General features: G+C 36.5%; 1 long non-coding RNA gene across 1 annotated transcript; it reads right to left on the bottom strand.

Annotated features, from left to right (window-relative positions):
• Positions 1 to 13,087: 13,087 nt before the first annotated feature.
• LOC138872194 (uncharacterized) lies at positions 13,088 to 15,234 on the bottom strand. Its single transcript, XR_011400648.1, has 2 exons — positions 14,733 to 15,234; positions 13,088 to 13,159 (listed from the first exon to the last, which is right to left on the bottom strand). It is a non-coding gene; the product is annotated as an uncharacterized lncRNA (long non-coding RNA).
• Between the last annotated feature and the right edge of the window lie 832 nt (positions 15,235 to 16,066).

Below are 16,066 nucleotides of genomic sequence, written 5' to 3' on the forward strand. Positions count from 1 at the left end.
TTGCCGGTGTTTATGGCGTTTTGACAGTGGTCGGCGATGGAGGAGTTGGGTGGTCGTTCATGGAGTGTTGATGATGGGAGGGCTGTTCGGAGGTGACGGGGAGGGGTCAGCTGGTGGTTATGGTGTCGTTTGGTTGGTGGTTATGGCGTCGAACGGAGGTGTTCGCTGGTGAGGAAGGCGACGGGGAGTTGGGCTGCTTTGGACCTCAGTTTTTTCGGACAGTAGCCCCTCTTTTAGGTTTTTCTGGCGATGGAGGTGGTTGTTTGGGTGAGGGTTTTCGGTTATGGCGTCGGGAGTTCGGGGAAGGTGACGGGTCGAGGAGGTAGTTGTTTGGACAGGAGGGTGAAGCTCGCAACGGGTTGCAATGGCGGACGTGGACTGGCGGGTTTGGACAGTGGTCGACGAGCAGTGGTCGACGGAGTGATGGACAGTGGTTCAGGTGTTGTGGGGGGTAGGGTGCGACTGGAGAAGGATGAAACAGCAATGGCGGACTGCTGGTTTTTCCGGTGGTGTTCGCTAGTTGTCTTTCGACGGGCAGTGAGGGTGGTGGCGATCGCGCTGGTACGTATGGCAGCGGGCAGCGGTGGTTGGTTGATGACTGTTAGGGATGCGAGGGTGGTTTCGGGGTATGGGTTTTCTAGTTTTCAAAAGGAGGAAGAAGAAGTATGAACAGTCATTTTGGTTTCAAAAAACTGTCCATTTTCAAGATTTTTCCCAAGTCCTTCACGTCTGCCCAAATTTTCCAGTCCGTCTTCTTGGTTTTTTTTTCGCAAGGTTCTTTTCTTCTTCAGGAAGAAGACGAGGGTACAGTGGTCGAAGGCCCTCCCCCGGTTTCTGCTTCTTCTTTTCTCTTAAGAAGGAAGAAGAACAGTAGTATTTCCAATTTTTCAAAAAGTCTCTTTTTCCCACTTTTTCAAAAAGTCCTTCTTGTTGGTCCCGTTTTCCCTTTTTTTAAATTTTTCCCCGTCCTCCTGTTCGTTTCTTTTGCAGGTTTTTCTCTCTTTCTTCTTTTAAAATTTCCCAAGTCCCTTTTTGTTGGTCCCCCCCTGTCTTTTTATGCTTTTGTCCGTGTTTTGCACTGGGTTCTGCCCAGAAAAATGAGCCCACGCGTGGTGGGGTTCGAGGCATATGTCCCCCACGCGTGGTGGGGTTCCCCGTGTGTCCTGGACACGGTTTATTATGGGCTAGGTCCGAAAATTAGGCCTAAAACCGGATAGTTTAAACCCGAATATTATTCTTTTGCCCGGACCCGAGAAATAGGAACATGTTGCTTAACTAGTCCTATGTAAGTAAAATAACTACCAAAAATAAGACTAATATTTAAACAAAACTATATCTTTTTAAATATTTTTCAAGGTTTAAAATAGCTACAAAATATTAATAAAACTATTTTTTGTAATTTTCGTTTTTTAAATATTAAGATAAAATATGAGGTAATATTTTTGTATTTTTTCAAAGTTAAAAATGCCTATAAAACTTTAATAGAATTATTATTTTTTGTATTTTTTCGAAATTATATAAGGTACAAAAATAAAGTGCAATTTTTGTATTTTTCATGTTTATGAGAAATACATAAACTAAAATTTATATATATATTTTTTGAAATTTTCTTTTGCAACGAAATAAAGTAAAAATAGTTAAAATAGCTATACTAGTCCTAAATTAGATATTTAAGCTTAAGGACGTAAAAATTCCCGGGGAGGGTCAAAAATCACGTGCTTACACCTGTGTATAGTCCAAAATTATTTCCTGCTATACAAGACACTCCTGAAACAACCACTCCATGACAACCCTTGTCACACCTCCTTTTTTCGCACCCGCGAGGGTGCAAGGGAGTTTTCTCCAATTAAAGGACAGTCGAAACGGGATTTGTTTGTTTGTTTCAGAGTCGCCACTTGGGAATTTTAAGGCGTCCCAAGTCACCAATTTTAATCCCTGAATCGAGGAGAATATGACTCTGTTTATTATTCTGCGAACCAGAAATCCGGATAAGGAATTCTGTTAACCCGGGAGAAGGTGTTAGGCATTCCCGAGTTCCGTGGTTCTAGCACGGTCGCTCAAATGTTATATTTGGCTTGATTATTTTGATTTATTAAATACATTTTTATTGCATGATTTTATTGTTACCGCTTCTATTTAAATTGTTTATAATTAAAGACCCTTCTTCGAATCGAATCACGCGTACGTGTATTCGTTTTTATATATTAATATTTTTTAACGTGAAAATCGTGTCACGCGTACGTATACACAATATAATAATTATTATTTATTTATTTTTTTCGAAATTTTTTATTATATAAAAAAAAACTTAAGTTCGAAATTGTGCTAAAAATAAAATTAAGAACGATCGTCGCTCTTGTATAATTAAATATTGAACCGCACATCTCGAGTTATATGAAATTAATATTGATATTCTCCGAAGAGCCCCCTTTTATTAAATGTTCGTTCGAAGTTGCGCGAACGCATAATCCGAATTGCTTTTAGAAATATAATCAGGTTACGCGAACGCATCCCTAATCACGCAAAAGATTCTTAATAGTAGTATAGATTTTCCATAAATGTTTATTGCATCTATCTATTTTTAAATGTAAGAATCGTGGAGAATTACCGATTGGGATGCCACCAAATTTCTTGACAAAGAATTCAAAATTTATTAGGCGTTGCTACAAGTCTTATTTTACGCGTATGAATTATATACCTCAAAACTATTCAAATTTTAAAGAATTAATGATATGAAAAAGAAACAAACAACATGTAACTAAAAATATTGGGTTATGGACTGGGTCGACCCAGTTCGAAATGGACTGGGTCGTAGGGAAGATTGGGCCATTTTTTGGGCCTGTGGCTTGAAATTGAAGAAGAGGCCTAATTCCGACTTTCTTTATATTTTCGCTCTCTTTTCTTCTTTTATTTTTTCTAAAACTAAATTATAAAAATACTTAAACTATTATTAAGAACTAAATTAAGTTATAAAAGCGCAAATTAACTCCCAATAACAATTAACGCACAATTAAGTATTAATTAAGCATAAAATTGTATATTTGGACATTAAATGCTAAAAATGCAAACGATGCCTATTTTTGTAATTTTTAATTTTTGTAAAACAAATTTAATTACTAACAATTGTAGAATTAAATCCTATATGCAAAATGCGACATATTTTTGTATTTTTTATTAATTTAGCAAATAAACATGCACAGATAAATACAAATAATTATTCAAAATATCACAAAATATCACAAAAATTGCACACCAAAGAAAAATCATTTTATTTTTTGAATTTTTTGGGAGTAATTCTCATATTGGGCAAAAATCACGTGCTTACAGCTGCCCCTCTTTGCCCGAAGACACGAAGGGTTTTCGTGCAAAGATAAAGCGAGCGATTTTTGCCCATCCGAGTACTCCGTGTGAAGCATTTTTTTTGAAAAAGATTTGACCGAACCTTTGCTTCAAAGGTTTCCTACATATCCTGGGCTAAACAGGAATCAGGTCAATGTAGTTCGGGAAATTTTGGTAGCTGGGACTACCGTTGGACTGCAATGTTACTGTTGTTGCATGCTATTACTACTGCTTACCGATCTCCTTGTTACACCGTGCTTAAAAGAAAACAAGAAGCTAAGCTATACTGCAATTTTTCTTGTTGCCTTGCTTTCTTGTCTGCTTGCATTTTTTCCGGTGCTTTTCTTCTTTTTGACACATGCACTTGAGTTTGTACTGTGACCTCTTGTTGCAACCTTCTGCTTCCCGGTGCCGGGGAATTTTATTGTTTCCTGCTGGGGATTCCTATTGTAACCCTCTGTTTTATTGTTCTTTGACTTGATCTTGAAATGTATGCCTCTGTTATCTGGGCGGGCTCCCAACTTCAATACTTGAAAATTAAAGACTTGAAATGTATGCCTCTGTTATCTGGGCGGGCTCCCAAATTCAATGCTTGAAAATTAAAGACTGAAATGTATGCCTCTGTTTTAGGTTGGCAAGATTTCAACAACTTTTAAAAATGCCTTTCCTCTCTTCAGGCGGGCTCCTGACAACAACTTTGAAAATAATCGCCATTCCTCTCTTCAGGCGGGCTCCTGACTTCAAACCATACATCGCCATTCCTTTCTTTAGGTTGGCAAGATTTCAACAACTTTTAAAAACGCCTTTCCTCTCTTCAGGCGGGCTCCTGACAACAACTTTGAAAATAATCGCCATTCCTCTTTTCAGGCGGGCTCCTGACTTCAAATCATACATCGCCATTCCTTTCTTTAGGTTGGCAAGATTTCAACAACTTTTGACAACGCCTTTCCTCTCTTCAGGCGGGCTCCTGACAACAACTTTGAAAATAATCGCCATTCCTCTCTTCAGGCGGGCTCCTGACTTCAAACAATACATCGCCATTCCTTTCTTTAGGTTGGCAAGATTTCAACAACTTTTAAAAATGCCTTTCCTCTCTTCAGGCGGGCTCCTGACAACAACTTTGAAAATAATCGCCATTCCTCTCTTCAGGCGGGCTCCTGACTTCAAACCATACATCGCCATTCCTTTCTTTAGGTTGGCAAGATTTCAACAACTTTTAAAAACGCCTTTCCTCTCTTCAGGCGGGCTCCTGACAACAACTTTGAAAATAATCGCCATTCCTCTCTTCAGGCGGGCTCTTGACTTCAAACCATACATCGCCATTCCTTTCTTTAGGTTGGCAAGATTTCAACAACTTTTGAAAACGCCTTTCCTCTCTTCAGGCGGGCTCCTGACAACAACTTTGAAAATAATCGCCATTCCTCTCTTCAGGCGGGCTCCTGACTTCAAATCATACATCGCCATTCCTTTCTTTAGGTTGGCAAGATTTCAACAACTTTTGAAAACGCCTTTCCTCTCTTCAGGCGGGCTCCTGACAACAACTTTGAAAATAATCGTCATTCCTCTCTTCAGGCGGGCTCCTGACTTCAAACAATACATCGCCATTCCTTTCTTTAGGCTGGCAAGATTTCAACAAATTTTTTCTTTTAAAAACGTCTTTCCTCTCTTCAGGCGGGCTCCTGACAACAACTTTGAAAATAATCGCCATTCCTCTCTTCAGGCGGGCTCCTGACTTCAAACAATACATCGCCATTCCTTTCTTTAGGTTGGCAAGATTTCAACAACTTTTAAAAATGCCTTTCCTCTCTTCAGGCGGGCTCCTGACAACAACTTTGAAAATAATCGCCATTCCTCTCTTCAGGCGGGCTCCTGACTTCAACCAATATATCGTCATTCTGTTCTTCATGTGGGATCCTGACTTCTTCTTAAATTCTTCATCCTCGTTCTCCAGGTGGACGCCTGACTTCTTCTTAAATTCTTCATCCTCATTCTCCAGGTGGATGCCTGATTTCTTCTTCAATTTTTTCATCCTCATCTCCAGGTGGACGCCTGACTTCTTCTTCAATTTTTTCATCCTCATTCTCCAGGTGGACGCCTGATTTCTTCTTAAATTCTTTTTCCTTCGCTCTGCTTTGTTCTTGCTTGCTGGGGATAATACCACTGTGGGAGTCTCCTTTCTTCCCCTCCTTCAAATTCATTTTTTTTTCAGAATTTATTTTCGCTCAACACTGTTAGGGATAAAAGTGTTATCTTCTTGGGATAACGTTGTTGAGGATAATGCTGCTGGGGAATTTTATCCCTTCAAATCGATGCTTCATTCTTCTGGAAGCTGCTGAGGATGATAATGGTTTTTGCTTTTCTGAGCACAAATGTCATCCCTTTGTTCTGTCTGCTGGGGAACAACTTCTTTTATTAAAACTTGTTATGCTGGGGGTAAAACTGGTTCAAAGACCACTTCCCTTGAGACTGGTGCTATATTCATTTTACCCTGAATGGGTATCTGACTTCCAGAAAATTTTCCAAATGAAAGGAAAATTTTCTGCCCCAGTTTGACAGTCTCCCTTATGGCCTGCATTTCTGTCATCAATGCCACTTCCTTTACCTGTTTCAATTTAAACAAAATTTGTTAGTTTAAAACGCGGTGGTTGGTTGTGATACTCCCACTGGGATGGTTTTCCCTTTTCCTTTTCTTGCTCTGCGTTCCACAACTTGTTGGGGATGATATTCTTTGCTGGGGATAATCCTTTTCTGCTGGGGATATCCCTCTTCTTTCGTGGCATGGCTCGGAAACTTGCATTTTCCCGACCTTTTAGTCTCGCATGAATTTCCCAAATCATGCTTATTGTTTTTCTTGTTTTGTCCACGGGCTCTGGTCTTGAGGTTTAATAACCTTTGATTTCGGCAAGGATATCCCTCTTGACACTCGTCAATCCTTTTGCTGGGGATATCTTTCTTGACACTGGCCTCGCGCTTGTTCCTTCCTGACTATATCACTTGGATGTACTAGTCAGATCTTATCTTGGAAAGCTGATGGTCTACTTTGAAGTCATTTCCCACTGGTCTTGACCAAACAGACTCTACTGGGGAAATTGCTATGAAAGGAAAAGATAAAAGGGAACAGAATAAAAGACAAAGGAAAAAATGACTCTTTAACAAAAGAAACTATAAATAAAAACCTATCAAATGAAAACACTGACTCTAATGGTCATGACATGCATATGTGGCCTATCCTTCGTCATCAATCGTCTTTCAAGGTCTTCCCTTGACTATTCCCCATCTGATTCTCAATCTTATTCGACTTGTAGTGCCCGAAGGGTTTTCACTATCAAGCCTCTCTCATTTTGGGTTTTTCTCTCAGCTTTCATCGCCTTATGGTGTCCGTGAAGATTTTCACCGATAAGACTCTCTCATTTATATCACTTTCTAGCTGGGGATTTGGAGTGTTGCCGGTATGACTCTCTCTACTGGAGATTAGAGTCCTTTCTGCTGTGGAACAGAATGTTATGTTCGCTGGTACGATTCTCATTTGTCTGACTTGGCATCTTTTGCAGACTGATCAGAAGGTCTTTCTTTGGACCGTAATGTGGGTTTTTTGGATAGGCTTAGAAAGAAAGGGTATTAAAGGCTCAAAAACAAATCAATTTGGGGTTCAAAATTACAACCTTCGGAACCAATTTTGCTTACAACGAGCATAACTCTTGCCCCAGTTTCTTGCTTGGGGATTATTTATTTATAATTAATTATTTTTTTTCTCTTTTTATTACACCATGCACACCATGCACACTATGCACACTGTGCTCCCTATGACCGAGCCGTGAGGCGCCTACGTATCCTCTTTGAGGAATCAGGTCAAACGTAGTTCCCAATTCCTCTTTTTTCATTTGACTTTCTTTTGTTTTTTTTTCGTTTTTTTTTTTAATTTTTTCTTTACCTTCCAGGCTCGTATTTCCTAGTCATTTCTATTGATTCCGAACGAGGGGTATGAAAGAAAATAAATAAGGCTCAAAAGGGGTAACGAAGGATAAAGTGTTTAGGTAGCAGAACAAAATGCCTTCGTCATTCCAGTCTTCAAAACATGCCAAGTGCAAACAACACAATTGAACATAGATTTATAGTCTCTTCCGATGGTGCTGGACTTGACAATTATGTTAAACACTTGCTTTTTCATTTGTCATTTCTAAAGCACTGCTGGGCGACACTCTCACTCTCATGAACGACCCTCATGCCAATTTGGCGAATCTTGCATTTAACGGTTTTCTTTATGTTTTACTTGCCCCAGTTCCACATGACTCGGGCTTCAAATAATCTCAAACCGTTCTTATTTCCTTTAAATGCTTTGATCACCTTCCCAGGGTTTTATGATTAACTTTATAGACTAGGCCCAAACTGTGTGCGCATGTCATGTCCCTAGAATCGGCATTGAACGAAAATGACAAAAGGACTAAATAAAAAGATGACTGGAAATAATAAAAGACCGGCTTTTGTATTAAACTTCCGGCGAAATGGTTAGAAAAACAAACAAAACAACCAGAATAAAATCTTAACACAACATCAACGAGACTTAAACAAACTGATACGACAAAAATGGAAAGATAAGAAGGTTTGACACAAGACAATATTCGGATTACAACCCTAAGAATAATCCGGATAACAGAAATGACAACAAAATAAACCACCAACAGCTTCTCTCTTGCTAACCAAGGAACGGAGCGTCCTCCCATTTTATCAAAATTGGCATCTTAGCCACTAAGCTTTGCATTAGTATTGCCAAGACCATTATCAGCTTCCATATCATCAACCTCCGTCAACAAGTTCTCGATAGGGTTTGAGTGCTCCATGTTACTGTTATCGATCACAATCCGCCCTTCTTGGATCATTTTCTCTACTTCCCTTTTCAAATTACGACAACTCTCAATGTTGTGCCCTATGACATTGGAGTGGTACGCGCATTGCGCTGCCGGATCAAAGTTTCTTGCATGTGGATCTGGAGTATATGCGGGGAGCGGCTCAATCAAGCCAGCATGCTTTAGCCTTTCAAACAGACTTGCATAAGATACTCCGATAGGGGTGAGAGCCTTTCCTCGTTTGAGCAACCTTTCGTTCCTAAATGCTTGATTGGGCCGGAAACCTGATCCAGGGGGCTTCCGGTAGGCTTGTGAGGGTGGATAGGCCTTCTGTGGAGCTGGGTATTTGGAAAGTGAAGCCCATCTTTGGGAACCTCGTGGAGAGAAGTAGCATTGGGGAGGGGAGTAGCGTGGACGAGTGATGGAGCTACTCGGGTAGCTAGGAAAGCTGTCATAAGTGGGTTGGGATGGAGAGTATGGGGGATGGGTAATGCCAGAGTTTGAAAAGCTTGGCGGTGGTGGGGGTGGTGCTTTCCCAGTTATCCATGCCTGATACATGTCTGCCACATGTTGTCTAAGCATTTTCACTTCTTCTACCAACCCGTTGTTCTGTTCGACCAATTGTTGTCGGTCATCAGTACCGACCCATCCTGTTTTGATGTTCTGTGTCATTTGCTTTGCAGGGAGGAGTTACCACAACCAACCACTTTTCTATATATGAACACAACAAAAGGAAGCCAGCACATTAGTGTCAGGGCATTTGACAGATAATCATATATTAGAGATGCAATGCACCTAAGCAGTTAAACTGTTCTATCAGAAATGCGATGCACTTGCGCTTTCCTTTATTTTTCTTTCTTCCCTTTTTTTTTCTTTTTCAGTGGTGGTCGAATCTTATAGAGATTGCCTACGTATCATGACCCCGCATGAATCAGACATTGCGTAGTTCGGACCAATAAAAGATAAGCAATACTAATCATTTTTTTTTCAATTTTCATATTGGGTTTCAAAGGTTTAAAAATGACCTACAAACTTGAAAATCAAACGACCCACATATTATAATCAAAAGTTTTACAAACTCCAAAACAAACGGCCAGCTTCCTTTCTCCGTTTGACAAATGCAACCAAACGGTTATTTTTGCAAATGTGGCCCCGTCCAAATTTTGAGGCCGGAGAGGATTATTTTATGACACTTTACACACTTGTCCGTTATTTTATGAAAATAGCCTTTCGACAACTGAAAGATACTCTAAGGTTATTTTGGCAAGAACGGTTTAAGACGCGACCGAAGCTGGCTCGACTTATTTTGACTAAAAAAAACAAACGGTATTCACCTGAACGTTGACTCTTTTTTTTTTCAAATTGCAATAAAAACCAGGTGTTGCAAACACGGCCCTTCAGCGCCTCGGGGACGAAGATTTTCAAGGCTGTGTGGGTCAACTAAACATGACCCAAAAGGTGGCTGTTTATGCAAAGTCAGCCTTCCGGCGTCCTTTTCGGGAACATTCGGCTATGTCTTGATAAAAGAGCGTCACCCGACTTCTTTATGACAAAATTAAAATTTGACATATATTTTTGTTGGCTATTTTTTAGTAAATGGGGAGGTTGGACACCACCCGACGTATTTATGACAAAAATTAAAATTTTGACACGTTTTTTATTTATTTATTGGTTTTTGGCTATTTTAGCAAAAATGGGGGTTGGACCCGATGAGGGTTGCCTACGTATCTCACATCCGGTGAGAATCAAACCCGCGTAGTTCGGGCAGGTCATGAATAAAGTAAGTAAACTAATTTTAAATTATTATTATTTTGAATTTGTAAAAGAACTGCTTTGAAAGAAGAAATGAAGTATATATATTTTTTTTTTGAATTTTTGATTGATTTTCTTTTTTGAAAGAAAGACTTCTAAAAATTCCTTTTCTTTTGATTTGAACTTTGAGAATTTCAAAAGTAAAAGGAAGATTTTATTTTTTTTTGTTTTTTCTTATTCTAAGAAGAAAGAAAATATTTTTTTTTTGGAATTTTACCTTTAATAAATGAAATGCTTTCTAAAAAAAATATTTTTTTTTGAATTTTGAATTTTCTTTTCAATTTTTAAAGAAGAAGGAAAATATTTTCGAATTTGTTTTATTTTATTATATATATATATATATATATATATATATATATATATATATATATATATATATATATATATATATATATATATATATTTTAATAATTAAAAAGACTTTCTTAAAGAAGTCAATAATGGAAAATATTTTTGGATTTTTTGTTTTGAAAATTGGGAGTCTAAAAAAATACTTTTCTAGACTTTTTGGCAGGACAAATATTTTTGCAACAAATAAAGATATATATACATTTTTGGAAATAAAGAAAAACTTTTTGGATTTATATATATATATATATATTTGCAACAAATAATAAAACCACTTTCAACGCGACTCTTTTTATTTTATTATTTTGAATTTTTCCGAAACGAATAAAAAACTATTTTAAAAGTAAGACTCTTTTTCATTGTCATTTACAGGGGAAGACAAACTATTTTCCTTTATATATATATATATATATATATATATATATATATATATATATATATATTATTTTGAAAAATAAGACAAAACAACAATTTTTTTTCTTTCTATTTTTTCTTTGGTTTTAATAAAACAAACTAATAAGACATTTTTTTTTCATTTTCTCAAAATTTCGGCAGAGTTTTGACAGTATTTGGGCATTGGTTTTTTTTTTCAAAAATAAACAGTCAATTCCCTAACCGCTATTTCTTTTTTTTTCAATTTTAAAATATTATTCACGATATTCAAAAGTCAGTCAACACACAAATCCGGATCAAATAAATGCGCAAGTAGCAGCAAGTAAGATGCATCAGGATGGTCATTTTTTTTGGTACACCTGTCCTAGACAGACCCAACCCCTGTGTTGAGTCTCCAAAGTCAAATGCACGTGATGCAAACAATCGCTCCTACTAGGGATCCGGCATGAAGCTGAGTTATTCTAAGTGAAAAAACCTGAGGCATATTGATCTAGCCCTGGCTTACCCAAACGGACAGTTTGAGCCGAAGCGGGGGCAACGTACCGGGAGCACGAAAGTCTACCCGGCCTAGTTACTTGTCCCAACTTCGTCTTATTTGGTATGACTTTAACAGAAAGGTGGGCCACGCGCACGTGTGCACCATAAATTTAGAAGACTCAGAAAGAAGGGGGTTTCGTAGCAGTTGTATATATTCATAATTCAAATAATATTAAAGCGGTAAAAGTGTCATTTAGCACATTGGGCATATATCATGTAAAAAAATCAGATAATAAATAAAGCCAACTATAACAATTATTTTAAGCTCGAATTCTTGAACCCTGAACCAGTGGTTCTGGGTTCTAATCCCCAGCAGAGTCGCCAGAGCTGTCGCACCTCCTTTTTACCGCGCCCGCGAGGGTGCGTAGGGAGTTTTCTCCAATTAAAGGACAGTCGAAACGGGATTTGTTTGTTTGTTTCAGAGTCGCCACCTGGGAATTTTAAAGCGTCCCAAGTCACCGGTTTTAATCCCTGAATCGAGGAAAATATGACTCTGTCTATTTAACAGTCTGCGAACCAGAAATCCGGATAAGGAATTCTGTTAACCCGGGAGAAGGTGTTAGGCATTCCCGAGTTCCGTGGTTCTAGCACGGTCGCTCAGATGTTATATTTGGCTTGATTATTTTGATTTATTAAATACATTTTTATTGCATGATTTTATTGTTACCGCTTCTATTTAAATTGTTTATAATTAAAGACCCTTCTTCGAATCGAATCACGCGTACGTGTATTCGTTTTTATATATTAATATTTTTTAACGTGAAAATCGTGTCACGCGTACGTATACACAATATAATAATTATTATTTATTTATTTTTTTTCGAAATTTTTTATTATATAAAAAAAACTTAAGTTCGAAATTGTGCTAAAAATAAAATTAAGAACGATCGTCGCTCTTGTATAATTAAATATTGAACCTCACATCTCGAGTTATATGAAATTAATATTGATATTCTCCGAAGAGCCCCCTTTTATTAAATGTTCGTTCGAAGTTGCGCGAACGCATAATCCGAATTGCTTTTAGAAATATAATCAGGTTACGCGAACGCATCCCTAATCACGCAAAAGATTCTTAATAGTAGTATAGATTTTCCATAAATGTTTATTGCATCTATCTATTTTTAAATGTAAGAATCGTGGAGAATTACCGATTGGGATGCCACCAAATTTCTTGACAAAGAATTCAAAATTTATTAGGCGTTGCTACAAGTCTTATTTTACGCGTATGAATTATATACCTCAAAACTATTCAAATTTTAAAGAATTAATGATATGAAAAAGAAACAAACAACATGTAACTAAAAATACTACCATTTTTATCGTGGATACAACATTAACATATCCAAAAATTGAATCGCATATAAAACTGGAAAAAGAATTAATTTGATAAACAAATTAATAGTTTCTGAAGAATTTTTATTGTTACATTTAATGCGAATTCTATTTCTACATATCCTTGACATAAAATGTTGCAATTCGTGCTTGTAAATCCCATATCCTTCTCATATACTTGTTTTTAGTCCAAAGTTATAATTGTTTGGTTAATTTGTTTACAAAGATTGAGTTTGAGATAAATAAACCAATTCTTATTCTCTGCCTATGCGACTATTTGCAAACACTTAACTCTATATTTTGTAAAAAAATCATTGACATTATTTCATATATTAAAAGAAATGAGTTGATCGCGTTCCTAAAATAACTAAGCCATTAGTTATTAAGAAAGAGAACTAATCTACTAATTGATTTAATACTATATTAACCAACTAAAACAAAACTGAAATTTAAACTAATAAAATTTAAATGAGTAGAAGACATCCTTATAATTCCAAACTTCATTTACTTGCCATGTTGAAGTTCTTCACAACATGAGTTTAAAAGATATGTACCTGATATTGAAGCAAAAGAAAATGAAGATGAAAATCAGCAACAGTAATAACAGTGCAATAGCAACAACTGCCCAGCAACAGTAACAACCCAGTAACAGACCGGTGGAGTAGTAATCCCAAAAACAAAAGCTTTAAGCTTTAAATGTAACAACAACCATTAATACTAATTTCAAACAAAGAAAGAAAGCAGTAGATTTTTTTAGCTTTTATTTTTATTTTGAAAGCTTAAATATTTTTCGGAATTTTTCTCTCTTCTATTCTCTGTCCGTTTTTTTTCTCTCTATCTGTATTTCTTGTTATTCCCATTTGTCTTCAAGACTTCCCATATATATAATCTCATCCCATAAATCTTTTAATCAATTAAATCAATACTTTTTCTCTACCCAACCCATTATCTTTCCACTCATCCCCATTACATTAAATAAACATATCACACCACCCCATTATATTTTGTCCCCCATGCTTTAATTAAAATAATGCAAGATTCCCCTTTAATTTAAATCTTGTCCCCCCTTTATATTAAATAATCATATCACAACCCACCCCATTTCATTTTGTCCCCCATGCTTCAAATAAACAATTTCAAAATGTACAATTCCTAAACTACCCCTTCCGACCTTACTGAAATTACCAAACTACCCCTGAACGTATTACAAATTTACCAAACTACCCATCAGCTATAACACATCAATTAATCAAACTTAACCAAAATATAGACAATATGATCAATTTCTAACAATGTTCAAACAACAATATGAACATGGATGAACATCATAACAACAATATCACATGAACACGATTTTAACAACATTTCAACAACAAATCACATGAACACGAATTGAACAACAAAGAACAACTAAAATTTGATTGAACAATATTTTAGCAACAAACAATCCTATTTTCGGATTCAACAACAACAACAATCAAAGTATGAAGATTTCTAAATTCAATCATATTGAACTTAAAATCAACTCTAACAACATTACAACAAACAATTCTTATATTAAACTTAAAACAAGATTATGAGAACAATTCAAGCAATAATCATAAATGGTAAACAAGAAATCAAACTATACAAAATTCGGATTCAAGATCATCCAAACAAAGTATGAACATGAATGAATCTATTTTAAGACAACAAACATGACGGATTAAACGATTAAAACAATATATTCCTTTAATACAACTAAATTCTTTAAACAAATAACAAGATCGACGAAGAAACAATTATGAACTTAAACTTGAACTTAACAATATTAACAATTTCTAACAATACATAAACACATGAAACAAATTGAAGAAATAGTTGATTAAATTTCAATTTGAATCTAACAAACATCAAACTAACAAATACTTACTTAAACAATAATACAAACATGAAATAAACATGAAAACAACTAATTAAACTTCTATTTTGAAATCTGAAAATTAATTTAACAAACAACATGAACACAATAGAAAATTATTTCAAAGATGAACAACGAACAAAACAAGGATTAAATCATTTAACGATTTTGGATCCGGAAAATATCAAACAAAATATGAACAAAAATAAAACTCAAAAACAACTAACCGGAGATGAATCAACGACGAACTTTGATTGTAAATAAATCTGTCCAAGCCTCGACCAAAGCTCGAACGAAGGACGACGAAGACGAAGAAGAAGTAGAAGCAACGGCGGAGGAAGGAGGAGCAGCGGCAGCGTCGCGGACAGCCATGGCTGCTCGTCGCAGCTGGACACGGGCAGCAGCTGGTCGTCTACTGCTGCTGCGTTCAGCAGCTTATGGAGAAAATGGAGCAGCAGTTCGGGAAGCCATGGACGACGCAGAGGCAGCAAGAAAAAGCAACAAACATGGCGATGGGTTGACGACGAAGACGCAGCCATGGACGAGCCTTTTGAGCTTGACATGGAGAAGATGGGCTTCTTGGTGGTGTGTGCGCTTGTGTCGAAGGAGATTAAGCTGCTGGAGCTTAGCCATGGCAGCCATGGATGTGTGTTTTAGAGTTTGGAGAAGAAAGAAGAAAAGAAGAAGAAGAATGATAGGGGGGGCGGATGACTTAGGTCATTTTTAGGGTTTTTGGTTTTTTTTTTTGTTTTGTTTTGTTTTGTGTCTTTGAAATGCAAGATAGGGGTATTGGGTCTTTTGGGTTATGGACTGGGTCGACCCAGTTCGAAATGGACTGGGTCGTAGGGAAGATTGGGCCATTTTTTGGGCCTGTGGCTTGAAATTGAAGAAGAGGCCTAATTCCGACTTTCTTTATATTTTCGCTCTCTTTTCTTCTTTTATTTTTTCTAAAACTAAATTATAAAAATACTTAAACTATTATTAAGAACTAAATTAAGTTATAAAAGCGCAAATTAACTCCCAATAACAATTAACGCACAATTAAGTATTAATTAAGCATAAAATTGTATATTTGGACATTAAATGCTAAAAATGCAAACGATGCCTATTTTTGTAATTTTTAATTTTTGTAAAACAAATTTAATTACTAACAATTGTAGAATTAAATCCTATATGCAAAATGCGACATATTTTTGTATTTTTTATTAATTTAGCAAATAAACATGCACAGATAAATACAAATAATTATTCAAAATATCACAAAATATCACAAAAATTGCACACCAAAGAAAAATCATTTTATTTTTTGAATTTTTTGGGAGTAATTCTCATATTGGGCAAAAATCACGTGCTTACAGCTGCCCCTCTTTGCCCGAAGACACGAAGGGTTTTCGTGCAAAGATAAAGCGAGCGATTTTTGCCCATCCGAGTACTCCGTGTGAAGCATTTTTTTTGAAAAAGATTTGACCGAACCTTTGCTTCAAAGGTTTCCTACATATCCTGGGCTAAACAGGAATCAGGTCAATGTAGTTCGGGAAATTTTGGTAGCTGGGACTACCGT

The sequence above is a fragment of the Nicotiana sylvestris genome, chromosome 6 (genome assembly GCF_000393655.2).
Source record: "Nicotiana sylvestris chromosome 6, ASM39365v2, whole genome shotgun sequence".
Lineage (NCBI taxonomy): Eukaryota > Viridiplantae > Streptophyta > Magnoliopsida > Solanales > Solanaceae > Nicotiana > Nicotiana sylvestris.